The following is a 14,838-nucleotide window of genomic DNA, read 5'->3' as shown; positions in this document are numbered from 1 at the left end:
TAAAGTCATCTCAAAGTTTTATTGGATAAGAAGCACAGGCCATTGCAACCACAAAGGGTAAAGTGAAATCTGCTACTTCCTAATACCTACCATGTGGTCCACTGTGTCAAAACTGTCTCATATTTCTGCTTCAGAAAAATTCCCTGAAATGGTTCAAATACAGATGCAATTTCTATTACAGCTATACAAACACAAAGAGAGCAATCCTGAGTAGGTCTACTCAAGATCTTATGCAGGATAATTCAGTGGGGTTTACTCGTGGGGAGCTATTTTTCAAAATACTGCGGCGGCACAACAAAACAAAACAAAACTTTTACAAAAGAAGAAAGAGGGGGAAAAGGGATTCCCCCATCCCCAGCAGCCAATGGTCGCCTGGGGCTTGGCGACGGGGGGGGGGGGGAGGGAACCACACACACACACACCAGCAGTGGCACCCCAGTACCGCCCCTCACCCCCAAAAATTCAAACCTCCCCCCTCCAAACTCCTACCGGCCCACCCACAGTTTAAAAGAAAAAAGAGGGAATAAACGGGGAATCCATTCCCCCAGCCCCTGGCAGCTGCCTCCCAGCCACCAAGGGAAAAGAAATCCACCCGCCCCCAAACCTGCAACCCACTCCCACCATTCCACCCCCCACACAGAAATCAACCCCACTTACCCATAGCCGAGCTCCTGCTGCTGCTCCGGCGACAACGACTGAATGAATGAAGCAGTAGCAGGCCAGGCCGTATGGTGCACCTGCTACTGCTGAAAAAATGTGGAAAAGCAATAACAAGCAAAGAATCTTGGGCAAATGTGCCTGCAGGGGGGTGCCGTTTTGGAGGTATCAGCACACAAATTTCAGGGTATCTTCAGGAGACTCTCTTGATGATACCCCCCAAGTTTGGTGCAGTTTGGTTTAGGGGGTCCAGAGTTATGGATGCTCATCTCCTTAGCTCCCATTGGAAACAAGAAATTCCCCCATTGACAGCAATTGAAAAAATTCAATACAAAATACAGAATCTTGGGGAAATTTCTTGGGGTTCCTGCAGGGGGCGCATTTTTAAAGGTATCGACATGAAAATTTCAGGTTGTCTTTAGAACACTGTCCTGATGCTGCCCCGCAAAGTTTGGTGAAGTTTGGTTCAGGGGGTTCCAAGTTATGGACCCTCAAAGGATAGCCCCTATCTTATATTAACTCCCATTGGAAACAATGGGGGATAGGGGCTATCCCTTTGGGGGGCCATAACTTGGCCCCCACTGAACCAAACTGCACTAAATTTGGGAGGCATGATCAGGACAGTGTCCTAAAGACACCCTGAAAGTTCGGTGCCGATACCTTTGAAAATGCGCCCCCTGCAGGCCAAAACGTGAAAAAACAGCAAAAAAATAAAAACGCATCCAAGAATCTCAGATGTCATAGCAAATTCGGGTGTATCCGAGATGCACAGGCTCGGACATAGGGTGATCCGACCCCATACACCCGAACTGGACCCGAATCCGAACCGGGGCCAAATTATTTCCGCTTCTACCAACCCTAACAAATACCTGGGCATTTTACAGCTGGATAACATCAAGCACGGGCAAGTGAAGACTGTGGTCAGCAGAGAATATACCCACAGAGTGAGGAAAATTTTGAAATCTAAATTAAACGGTGGGAATACTACCAAGGCCATCAACACTTGGGCCATGCCCATCATCAGGTACACTGTGGGAATCATCAACTGGACACAAGCTGAGCTGGATGCACTGGATAGAAAAACTCGGAAGCTTATGACAGTACATCATGCCTTACACACACGCAGTGATACTGATAGATTATGCCTTTCCCAGGGATTTGGGGGCAGAGGCTTACTGCAAGTACAGCAAACAGTGGAAGAGGAGAAACATGCACTGGCCAAATGTGTGAATAAAAGTCAAGAACAGGCATTGATTGAGGTGAAGAACAGACATTTGCTGAAGACCCAAAAAACCAAACAAGAATACAGAAAAAATGTGATTAAAATGAGGACTGAAAGCTGGCACAACAAAGCTCTACATGGCCAATTTCTGGAGAAGATGAAGGACAAGGTGGACAACAAAAAGACCTGGCTGTGGTTAACAACTGGAAGTCTGAAAAAGGAAACCGAATCCCTGATTTTAGCCACTCAAGAGCAAGCCATTAGAACAAATTCAATCAAGGATAGAATTGAAAAATCCTTGATGCAAAATTCAGATTGTGCAAAGAAGCTGACGAAACTGTAGATCATGTCCTCAGCTGCTGCAAAAAGATTGCCCCGACTGAGTACAAACAGAGGCACAACTCAGTGGCCAAGATGATCCACTGGAATTTATGCAATAATTACAATGTAAGATCAGCTAAAAACTGGTGGGAACATCGTCCAGAGAAAGTAACGGAAAATGAGAAGGTCAAGATCCTGTGGGACTTTCGAATCCAAACGGACAAAGTGTTGAAACATAGTACACCAGACATCACTATGATTGAGAACAAGAAAGTGACCATCATCAACATGGCAGTACCCAGTGACAGCAGGGTCACTGAAAAAGAACATGAGAAGGGGAAGGTATACCACGATTTGAAAATTGAGCTTCAGCATCTATGGCACAAACCAGATGAGGTCATCCCAGTGGTAATCGGCACCCTGGGCACCATCCCAAAAATACTAGGGCAGCACTTGAAACATCTTCAAATCAACAAAATTAACATCTGTCAGAGTCAGAAGACAGCCTTACTGGGATCCGCCCAAATTCTTAATCGATACATTACAACTTCCTAGGCCTCTGGGTGAGGCTCGAATTGTAATGAAGGCCAACAACCAGTTAAAGAACTGGTAGCTGTGAAATCAACCAATCATCATCATCATCATCATCATCATCATCATCATCATCATCATCATCATCATCATCATCTGTCAAATTCAGAAGGCAGCCCTGCTGCGATCCGCACAAATACCACGCCGATACATTACAACTTCCTAGGCCTATGGGTGAGGCTCGAATTGTAATGAAAGGCCAACAACCAGCTAAAGATCTGGCATCTAATAGGCAGCCCTGCCATGATCCCACAAATACCACTGACATTACAACTTCCTAGGCCTATGGGTGAGGCTCGAATTGTAATGAAAGGCCAACAACCAGCTAAAGATCTGGCATCTAATAGAGTCAAACTAACTATCCATTCATCTCCCTGTCCTCTTTCCTTTACCTTTTACCTGATGCCACCCCAACAAACCCTGTGTCTTACAGTAAAACTTTTAATATTGTATGTTATTATGATATCTAGGCTCTGCCGATAAGTCTTCAGTCTAGTCTGCAAAGAAGTATGTAGGAATGGCAGTTTTGATGAGCCCATTTGGACTACACTATTGATAAGAGTCTGAACTACAAATATTACACATGGGACTATCACTAAGTGTATATGTTTGACGTATTTATCTGTTTTTTATGGACAACTGTTTTATTGTAACATGGAATGCCAATAAAGGCTTGAATTGAATTATTGTAAAGATCTGGCAGCTGTGATATCTACCATAATAATAATGCAGATTGTACTGAATTGGATGAAACTGTGGATCACATACTTAGCTCATGCAAGAAGATCGTGCATAATTCAGTTGCCAAAATTATTCATTGAAATATGGTTTTCCCACACCCAAGAACTGGTGGGAACATAACACCGAAAAAGTGATAAAAAATCAGCAAGCCAAAATATTATGGGACTTTAGAATTCAAGCAAATAAAGTACTGGAGCACAACACACCAGACATTACCTTCGTCGAGAACAATAAATTGTGGATTATTGACATTGCAATACCCAATGACATCCGGGTTAAAAAAACCCAACTAATAAAAATTACAAAATATCAAGATTTAAAAATTGAACTAAATCGTCTATGGCACAAACCAGCAGCAGTGATCCCAGTGGTGATTGGCGCACTGGGTGCTGTCCCAAAATTCCTGGGACAGTACTTGCAACAACTTAACATCAATAAAATCACTGTCTGCCAAATGCAGAAAGCTGCTCTACTTGGATCTCCAAACATTTTACACCGATACATCACATCTTCCTAAGTTTCAGGGCAAAACTCAAAGCGGATAGAAGGCCAACACCAACCAGTGATCTGGTAGTTGTGATACAATGTGTTTGCTGTTTTTGTCAACAACAACAACAACAACAATAATAGTAACAATAACAATAACAATAGCAACAACAACAACAACAACAATAGTAATAATAGTAATAGTAATAGTAATAGTAATAGTAATAGTAATAGTAATAATAATAATAATAATAATAATAATAATAATAATAATAATAATAATAATAATAATAATAATAATAATAATAATAATCCCCCCACCGGGTGCCGCCTTGTCGTTGGCAGGGGGCTTAACTGCTTCTGTGATGTTGAGAGCTGTGCTGGCGGTAGTGCAAACTACCGGCAGGTTCAACCATGCCAGAGTGGTCTCAATTGAGGAGAAGGACTAAGTGCACCCAATCCATTAAAATATGGTGAAACAAACTCAAAAGAAGTCTATACTGGCTCGGTCGTCGCCCAGGATAATAAGGACCGCGGCGGGTGCTGGTGAACCTGGACATCCGTCGACAAGTGGGCTACAGGAACCAGGACCCATTGCTGAAGCAAATTCAGGGCATGGGCCTGCAGGGGCAACTGGAAGCAAAACAACTACCAAAGCGGCAGAAATTTTCAATGTCAGAGAATCGAACTGTCATGAACTGCTACCATAAATCGAACTCCCCAAAAGCATGGCTACCAAAAGCGGATGTACCGGGCTGTGGAAGCTTCGAATATCCAGATTCAACTGTAACTCGACAACTGAGACTTGCTGAAGCCAGAGGCTTTATTCATAATCCAGGGAACAAGGTGTTCAGTGAAGTCGAACTTGAAGAAATAATGGAAAAATCATGAAACAGTAGAACAGGCAACTGTGGAGACAATTGTAGGAGTTCTAATCAATATCTGGAGTCCACTGAACATTTTGAGCCAGGAAGAAAATGCAGAAATTTTGCATAAGAAAAACCTGTGGTCGCTTTTTCGTACACCTGGCACATTGGACCACAAAGGCAACAAGAACTTAAAGCAGAAAATTTTGACCTATGCTGCATCAAAGGAAGAAAGGCAAAGACTGCCAACATTGAAAACAGTACCAAGAAAACATCTGGCACACTCTAATGAAAGATGTGAGATGCTGCACTCCAAGAACTATCCAGATAACATCAATGGAAGAAACTAATCAGCTTGCATATTAAGTACAGCAGTGATTGTAACACAAGAATTGGGGATACAAAAAACTATGAAGCCCACAAGAGAAAAATGACTGGAAAACCAAAATGGAAGAAATCCAAGGTTGGAGTTAAAAAAATCAAGAACCTCACGCATCCCAGATGCAAAAGCAATCTGAAGAACATGAAGGAACAAAAACTGAAAAATGTCAAAATAAAGAATAACCTGATTAAAAAATACTGGCTGAACACAAGAAAATATTGAAGAAGCACTTGAAATTGTGAAACAACAAATCACAGCAACAGCCAGAAAAATTGAACGATATGGAAGCTAGAGTCATCCAAAGTACAAAAAATCAAAAAAAAATCAACTTTTTTCAATCTGATCAAAGGCATGTCCTAATTTCTACCAGAGTCTGAACTCAAGCAGGCAGCTGTGCAGAATGAAAAACCAGAAAAAACAGCTACAAATACATTCTGGAAAAGATTTGTGGGGAAACAGAAAAGAAGGCTAAGCAACAAAAAATGTTGGGTGGATAAAAGACTTTGAAAAGAAATTTTCAAACAACAAGAGGAGAAAGTTGGAAAGAACAACAGAAATGATCAGTAAAAGAGTGGAAGAAAGCTCAAAAATTGGACATCCACCTGGCAATGATTTCAGTTGTATGGCTGATTTTTGGCTTCAAATGAATCTGACTCCAGCTCTGCACTTCAAAATACCGGCTGCAAAACAATTCAATACCGAAATGCTGCAAACTGGAAACATTCTTCAGTGAATGGATAATGGTAACTGGAAAACATATTTGATACAGAAAGATTCAGCAAAAGGGACAATACTCAGGAAACTACAGCGGGCCAATAACGTGGTTTTGCCTTACAATGTTCGGGTAAATCCATTGCTGACAGGGCATAATTGCTGATCAAATCCAAGATTACTTGGAGGCACAAATAACATTTTGCCAGTAGAACAAAAAAAGCGTTTATTAAAAGAAGAAGTAGGGGCACCAAAGATCACTGGGGCTTCTGATTGATAAAATGATGATACTGGAGAACTGCAAAAGCCTTCCCGCCCAAAACAAACCTGTATACAACTGTGGATTTGATTACAAAAAAAGCGAATTGCGACTCACTGCCACACAGTTGGATCATCAAATGTCTGGATGTCATTGGGGTTTTGGTGAAAATATTAGCAAGTTTATCCTCAAAATGCAATGAAACACTGGAAAACTGAGTTGTTCGGTGGGCAACCTAAGCTACGGAACTGTCACCATCAAGAGAGTGGAATTTTCCAGGGTGATCCCACTTGTCACCATTGTTGTTCATCATCATTGCAATGATCCCAATTCGTCAATCAATTCTACAAAAAAAACAAACCCTGGGCTATCAAACTGCAAGAAATTCACCAAAATCTCCCACTTGCTGTATATTGTACATGGATGATATTAAGTTTTATGGAAAATCAGAAACTGAAATTCAGTCACTGACCAACACAGTCAGAATCTTCAGCAATGACATTAGTATGGAGTCTTACGCCGCTTGGACAACATGTGCCACAGTGGCATTGAAGAAAGGGAAAATTACTGACAGTAAGGGCATAGAGATGCCCTAATGGAAAAACCATAAAGTGCACAATCAACCTGAATCCTATAAATACCTGGGGAATACTACAGCTGGACAACATCAAGTCATGGACATGTGAAAATGTGGTCAACAGAGAGTATATGTCCAAAAGGGTCAGAAAAATTTTGAAAGAGAGCAGGAGAATTAAAAGCGGTAGGGGAATACGCGATCAAGGCTATCAACACCTGGAGCCATACCTGGCCATCAGATACACACTGCTGGACTTGTGAACTGGACACAAGCAGAGCTGGATGATCTGGACAGAAAAAACCAGAAAACTGATGACAATCCACTACTCATTACACCCGCGCAGTGATGTTGACAGACTTTACCTACCCAGAAAATCAGGAGGTAGAGGGCTTCTGCAAGTGAAACAAACGGTGGAAGAAGAGAAACATGCACTGGCAGATTATGTGAAAAACAGTGAAGAACCAACATTGATGGAAGTCAACAGCAGAAAACTGCTCAAAGTGCAAAAGACAAAGAGTGAATACCATAAAAATACACTGCAAAGCAGAAGAGAAAACTGGCAAAAGAAGGCTCTCCATGGACAGTTCCTAGAAAAAATTGAGGACAAAATTGACAAGGAAAAAACCTGGTTGTGGCTCACAAATGGAACTTTGAAAAAGGAGACTGAGAGCTTGATTCTTGCAGCCCAAGAACAAGCAATTCGAACAAACGCCATCAAAGCCAGAATTGAAAAGTCAACTACAGATCCCAAGTGCAGACTCTGCAAGGAAGCAGACGAAACAATAGATCACATACTTAGCTGCTGCAAGAAGATCGCACAGACGGACTACAAGCAGAGGCATAATACTGTTGCTTAGATGATTCACTGGAACTTGTGCCACAACTACCATCTGCCTGTGACAAAGAACTGGTGAAATCACAAACCTGAAAAGGTCACTGAAAATGAACACGTAAAACTACTCTGGGACTTCCGAATTCAGACTGACAAAGTTTTGGAACACACAATAATTCTGACCTCAATGCATTGTGGGAAAAAAAAGAAAGTGTGGATAGTTGATGCTGCAATTCCTGGTGACAGCAGGATTGATGAGAAGCAACTGGAAAAACTTACACGATAATGAGGATTTAAGGATTGAACTACAAAGAGACTGCAGCACAAACCAGTAAAGGTGGTCCCAGTGGTGATCGGCATTATTCGGGTGCAGTGCCTAAAGATCTTGAACGGCACTTGTGTCACCATTGGCGCTGACAAAATCAATATATGTCAGCTGCAAAAGGCCACCCTACTCGGCTCTGCACACATTATTCGTCGATACATCACACAGTCCTAGATGCTTGGGAAGTGTCCGACGTGTGATGTAATACAAAATCCAGCATATTGATCTTGCTTGCTGTGTGTAACTGTTTTGTATCAATAATAATAATAATAATAGCAGAATTGATGAGAAGCAACTGGAAAAACTAACACGATATGAGGATTTAAGGATTGAATTACAAAGACTCTGGCACAAACCAGCAAAGGTGGTCCCAGTGGTGATCGGCACACTGGGTGCAGTGCCTAAAGACCTTGGACGGCACTTAAAAACAATTGGCACTGACAAAATCACCATATGTCAGCTGCAAAAGGCAACCCTACTCGGCTCTGCACGCATTATTCGTCAATACATCACACAGTCCTAGATGCTTGGGAAGTGTCCGACGTGTGATGTAATACAAAATCCAGCATATTTATCTTGTTTGCTGTGTATAACTGTTTTTGTATCAATAAAATAAAATAATAATAATAATAATAATAATAATAATAATAATAATAATAATAATAATAATAATAATAATAATAATAATAATATATTGTTCTTCATGGAACCATGATTGAGCCATCTTTTTCCTAATAGGCATCCTGCAATTCTGCAAACTGTACCCCATTAGACTCTAGTCTTCCACAGAAAACATCTGTTTGCATCTTTTTTCCAGAACACATTTGCACAGGCACAGATGTATTCCATTAGTGACCATTAAGATCTTTCATTAGAGTGTGCTGACAGCTTTATCCACTTTGTACTTCCCCCGCCATCACAAAAAAATCCCTCTTGAACAGCATTCTTGGGCCATACAGAAGTGTTTTGTTTTTAACTATTAGAACTATTGACTATTGGAACAGCAGCTCTGATGACTGATCTTGTCCTTGGGCAAGGAAGAGAGAACTGAGATTCAGTCTCATTTCTTGCAACAACATCAAAAGTAACAGTATATGAAAATTTACATTTATTCATTTATTTAATTTGTAGTCCACCTTTCTCACTGAGACTCAAGGGCAAGGCGGATAGGAAGTCAAAGATGCTCACAAGCATTCATATGAATAATAGTATAAATTTATTTATTTATTCCCTACATTTACTGGCTATTATATAGTGTTGACTTAAGCATGGTGAGAGCCAGTGTGGTGTAGTGGTTAAGAGCAGGTGGATTCTAATCTGGTTTGATTCACCACTCCTCCACCTGTGTGGTGAAGACTTATCTGGTGAATCAGATATGTTTCTATACTCCTACATTCCTGCTTCTTCCAAGCAGAGTTAAGATCCTGCTCTTAGTGACTGGCACCCTTGCCTCCATAAAATTCACCTTCCTCCCCCAAAACCATAAGTAATTTAAGAATTAAAGTTAATGGACTTAGAAAGGTGTAACTGATTTAAAGGTTGTACTGAAAGTGACTTGGGCCAGTTACATAAGTGACTTACCAAAAAGATAAGTCACTTATCAAAAAGAAGATTTTAAGAATAGTTACTACTGGTAGAAAGCTTCAGTTCAGTGGCTGACTTGCTGTTGAATGGCCCAGAGCCATCAGGTTACTTGCAAAAAAATGGTACAACTTAAAGAATAGTCTACAGTATATGCATGAGACATCCTCCCCGGTCCCAAGTATGTTTGCTCAGAAGTAAAATGCACTATGTGCATGTGACTTACTCCCAAATAAATATATATAGGATGCAACCTACATGCCTTAAAATAAATGTGTTCTTTTTAACTTCCTTCCTGGGCTTAATTGGTTGGGTTGGACCCAACCAGCTTTTGTGCCAGTGAACTTTAGGCCCCTTTGACCACCCAAAAAACTATGTTAGGAATGATGCAGCCTGTATGGACAAAAGTTATGTGGGGTACAGCAATAGTAAGGGGAAAAAACTGGGTAAAACTGAACCAAAATAATAATGGATACAACCCATTTCTGCCACAATACAACAATGTAGTAATTTTTGAAAAACTCTGAGGTGGCTGGTCTAAAGGCATTTCAGCTGATTGTTCCCAGTCAAAGAAAAAAAAAGTCAAAGTATTAATAGGTCAGTCCATTATAGTGCATTACAAAAAAAAAACCCTGTTACCATTGGCAACATGTGTCTTTCATACACTCATCATTTTTACTGTTCCATTTTCAGTGAACAGACTATAATGAAAACTTGACCTATTACAGTGACTCTTCAAAAAAAACCCAACAGTACCATTCTAAACAGAGTGGAATTCAAATGACAAAGAATGGAGCAACTCTGTTCAGGATGACACTGAATCCTTGAAGACCATGCTACTGCTTCAAGACCATGCTAAGACAATGCAACATTTCGATGATTTCTGTTTGCTAGTGAAATGAATCTGCTATTAATTAACTAGCAGTAAAACTCATAGTACAAAGAAATACAACGGGCTCCAGAAAACTGTTGATGGGTTAGCGGCGGCCTCTGAGGCAGCAATCCCCTCTTGTCTTTCCTACATGCAATTTACCACAGATAGCCTATTGAATGGGGAAAAAACTTACTTTCACACATTAAAAAGTTAGCTTAACTTAACTTTGCAAATGGACTCTTTCTCAGATTTCCCCCCACCCCACACAGACAGGCTCCCCTTACTTTGTAAACAGGCTCTTCTGGCTCAGCTGTGGCTTGACAGAGTTTGTCCCATGTTCCCAGGTGGAAAGTTAGTCAAAGTTCACCACAGAGACCTAGACCTGATAGGGAGAATTACACTGTGCAGGGGGCAGGGAATATAGCTTCCTCTTGCACTTTTACCCCATTTCAAGGCTTGCCACTGCCAGGGCGAAGCACGCAACTTGGCCTGGCTACTTGCAACTGTTCAACAGCAGTTACACTATGAAAATCAGTGTGGTATAGCCAATGTAGTTCCTGTAAGGCTTCCTTACCACTCACTGAGCAGAACTGAGCCACCAATGAAAGCTTTCCCTACCGGGCAGCGGCCCAACCTGTGTGTCACCAATTTGGTGCCTACATGGCTTACAGGGAATATTGGGTATAGCTGTTAGAACTTCAGAGCAGGGTCTGGGAGACCCATGGTCGCACCCCCATTTTGTAAGCTGCTTTGATCACCATTGTGCAGAAAGACTATGGATTTCCAAGAAGAAGCTCGGGGGGGGGGGGGGGGGGGGGGGGACTTAAGACAGATGGGCAGAGAAAATATTATGTTATTGTAGTTTTTTGCTCTTGGATGGGAAGGAAATAGAATTACCAACACCAGGTTGGGAAATCCCTGGAGATGTGAACAGGCCTTTGCAGCCTGAAAAAGTTCTCAAAAAGGAAAGGAACTAAGGCATGGGGAGAAGGGGGGCGCCACAGGGGGGCGCTGTGGAGGGAGGGGGAGGGGCCTGGGGGCGATTTCCATGCCCCCAGGCGTGTGCCCAGTGCACGGCGCACCCCCGCCCCCGCCCTCTTGGAACTTCGCCACAGGGCGGGGGTCTAAAGTTGTGTAAATTTACCATAATTTGTCCATAACATATATACAACACACGGTACAATATATTCAATTATCAAGTACAATCTGAATGCTGGTGAAACAAACACTCCCAACAATTTTAATGTTTACAATGGCACCCATTCATGAAGGCCTGTGTGCTTGGCACGGTCCCTTTATATTACAGTGCCTGAAAATAATTGTTTCATAACAGCAGCAAGAGAAGACGAGGAAATACTGCAGAACAAAAGAATCACAACTGCAGATGGCTGATTTTCTGCCAGCTGCTCCACAGTTACTGCAGTACAGCTGCACTCTCTGTAACCACTTCTTTTGTTTAAAAATATTCCAGTTCCCCGGGAAACCTTCAGTTTATTCTTCTGTCTCTTGGGATCCACAGTCCAGTGGTGGGATTCAGCAGGTTCGCACCACTTCTGCAGAACCGGCTGTTAAAATGGTGCTTGTAAACAACCACTTGTTAAATTATTTGAATCCCACCAACAGAACCAGTAGTTAACTGATTTGAATCCCACCACTGGTCCACACCCTCCAAATCAGACTGATGGTCTCCCAGGGGCAGTACTGTATACTCTGACAAGCAAACAGCTCTCTGGGTCTCCGGTAGAGATATTTCACATCACATCACTACCTGATCCTTTTTGAACTCGAAATTGAACCTGGGACCTTCTTCAAGCAAAGCTGATGCTCAACCACTAAGCCATAACCCCTACACCACATCAAACTCCTAACCCCTGCACCATGTGTCAAACTCACGGCCCACGGGCCACATCCGGCCCTTCATACAATTCTATCTGGCCCATGTAACACACACTTAAAATCCCATTGTCTGGCCCCAGCCCCAGAAACTGGTTTGGTGGGTGTGCTCAGGAGCCTGCTGTGAGCAGCTTAGCATTTGAAAAACAGGGAGACCATATTTGCATGCAAAATTTGCAATCCTTTGCAAGCAACACTCCTCCCCAAATGTGCAGACCCAAAACGGAGAGGAAAGTCATCTCCTGTGTAAGAGAGCTGACCCATTGCAAACACACACACCCAGCCCTGGCTCCTTTGAATCTAATCCCTGCAAAAAGGGGGGCTGGTCTGCCCATGAGTTACAGCTCTCCAAGCCAAATGAAGGGTGAGCTCTCCTCTTTCCCCCCATCCAAACTGGCAAACTCCCCGCCTCCGAGTCGAGTCCGGTGGCATCTCTTTGCAGACAGAAGTTGGTGTGTCCTTTTTTGCCCCGCTCCGCCCGAGTTTCCTGGTGCTTTGCATGAATTTTTTGCAAGAGCCGCCCCGATCTCTTGGTCGCGCTTGGGTAAGGCAACCGAGCAGGAGGGACGAATGGGAGGTCCAGATTCAGCTTTGCACCAGGGGAATCCTGCTCTGACTTCTGTGCATACCTGCAGGGTAGGCTGCCATGTGGGATGAACAGAAGCTGCTGCAAAATGAGGAAGGAGGCCTCCTGGCTTACCTTGCAAGGCTATTGCAAGGTGGAAAAATGCCTTGCTAGCTCCCGATTAGATGGTCCTGGAGATATGAGGTGGAGCATGGGGAGGAACTTTAGCAGCCACTATCTGGTGTAGCCCCCCTCTCCTTGGGGAAATGTTTCTGTCTTGCCTGGAGATCAGTTGTAATTCTGGGAGATCTCCTGGCCTCACCTGGAGGTTGGCCTGAAGCAGAGGCGTAGCTGGGCAAAACTGCACCCAGGGTGGTCTCCGAATTTTCAGCCCCCGCCTCGTCCCTGTATCACTCCCTGCACCCCCTGCATCACCACTTACCTTATCCTGCAGGTATGATGGTGCTTATCCTGCAGGTATGATGGTGCATGAAGGTGGCTGCTGCGCGAGGACCCACGGGGAGGGGGCAGAAAATGAGTAGGCAGCCACCCCCCTTCTGCCCCATGGAGCAGCAGGCGGCTGCTTTCTCTGTCAGGCAGAGGAGGTTTGCAGGGCACCACTGCCATCACCTCTCTGCCCAAAGGAGCAGCAGGCGGCTGCCTTCTCCATGGGGCAGAGGGGTTTTGTATGCCCGGTGCTGCTGGCTCGCGCAATGCAAGAGCCGGCAGCACTAGGCAGGCTGCCGCCACCACCATCTCCTCTCTGCCCAATGGAGCAAGCGGCTGCCTTCTTTGTGGGGCAGAGGGGGTTTGCAAGCCTGGCGCTGCTGGCTCGCACGGCATGAGAGCTGGCAGCACCAGGCAGGCCACCGCGCCCACCCCCTCTCTGGCCAATGGAGTAGGTGGCTGCCTTCTCCGTGGGGCAGTGCGGGTTTGCATGCCTGGGGCTGCCGGCTTGCACAACACGAGAGCCGGCAGCACCAAGCAGGCTGCCGCCCTTTCTCTGCTCAACAGAGCAGGCAGTTACCTTCTCCATGGGGCAGAGGGGTGTTGTATGCCCAGTGCTGCTGGCTTGAACAGTGCAAGAGCCGGCAGCACTAGGTAGGTTGCTGCCGCCACCGTCTCCTCTCTGCCCAATGGAGCAAGCAGCTGCCTTCTTCGCAGGGCAGAGGGGTTTGCAAGCCTGGCGCTGCCGGCTCGCACAGCACGAGAACCGGCAGCACCAGGCAGGCCGTCGCCCCCTCTCTGCCCAACAGAGCAGGCAGCTACCTTCTCCATGGGGCAGAGGGGGTTTGTATGCCTGGCGCAGTGTGAGAGCCGGCAGCACTAGGCAGGCCGCTGGCGCCACTGCCGCCCCCTCTCTGCCCAATGGAGCAGGCAGCTACCTTCTCCATGTGCCGCTGCCATCTCCTCTCTGCCCAATGGAGGAAGCAGCTGCCTTCTTCGCAGGGCAGAGGGGGTTTGCAAGCCTGGTGCTGCCGGCTCGCACAGCACAAGAGCCGGCAGCACCAGTTGTAATGTGCGATTGAGTTTGACACCCCTTCCTTACATGATTAGAAGGTATCCGTCATCTTGCCTTTCCAGAGCAGGACCAGAAGGCAAGAAAAATAGCATAGAACTTTTAACAATAAGTAAAATATTATTAAAGACTTTGTCTTCTAAGGATCTCAATTTTTCAGGCTAATGAGCCTGTACGCATTAATATTGGTTGCTTAATTTTGCTTAAAATAAGTATGCGTACCAGAGGTGCGCGCCTGACACATCAAGAGTATGCAAGCCCATGTGCGAGACACCACTTTGCAATTTACAGTTTCTTGAAACCCGAATTCGGGCTTTAAATAACACAGGCGGGGCGGGAAACACCTGCTGGCTGGCTAGACAAATATTGGGCTCTTAGGAATGAGTCCCTTTTTATGTTACTCCTTTACTCTCGAATCCCCTTCCTCCAGAAATAA

Source organism: Sphaerodactylus townsendi, linkage group LG07 (assembly GCF_021028975.2).
Source record: "Sphaerodactylus townsendi isolate TG3544 linkage group LG07, MPM_Stown_v2.3, whole genome shotgun sequence".
Taxonomy (NCBI): domain Eukaryota; kingdom Metazoa; phylum Chordata; class Lepidosauria; order Squamata; family Sphaerodactylidae; genus Sphaerodactylus; species Sphaerodactylus townsendi.
This window is presented reverse-complemented; position numbering follows the sequence as displayed.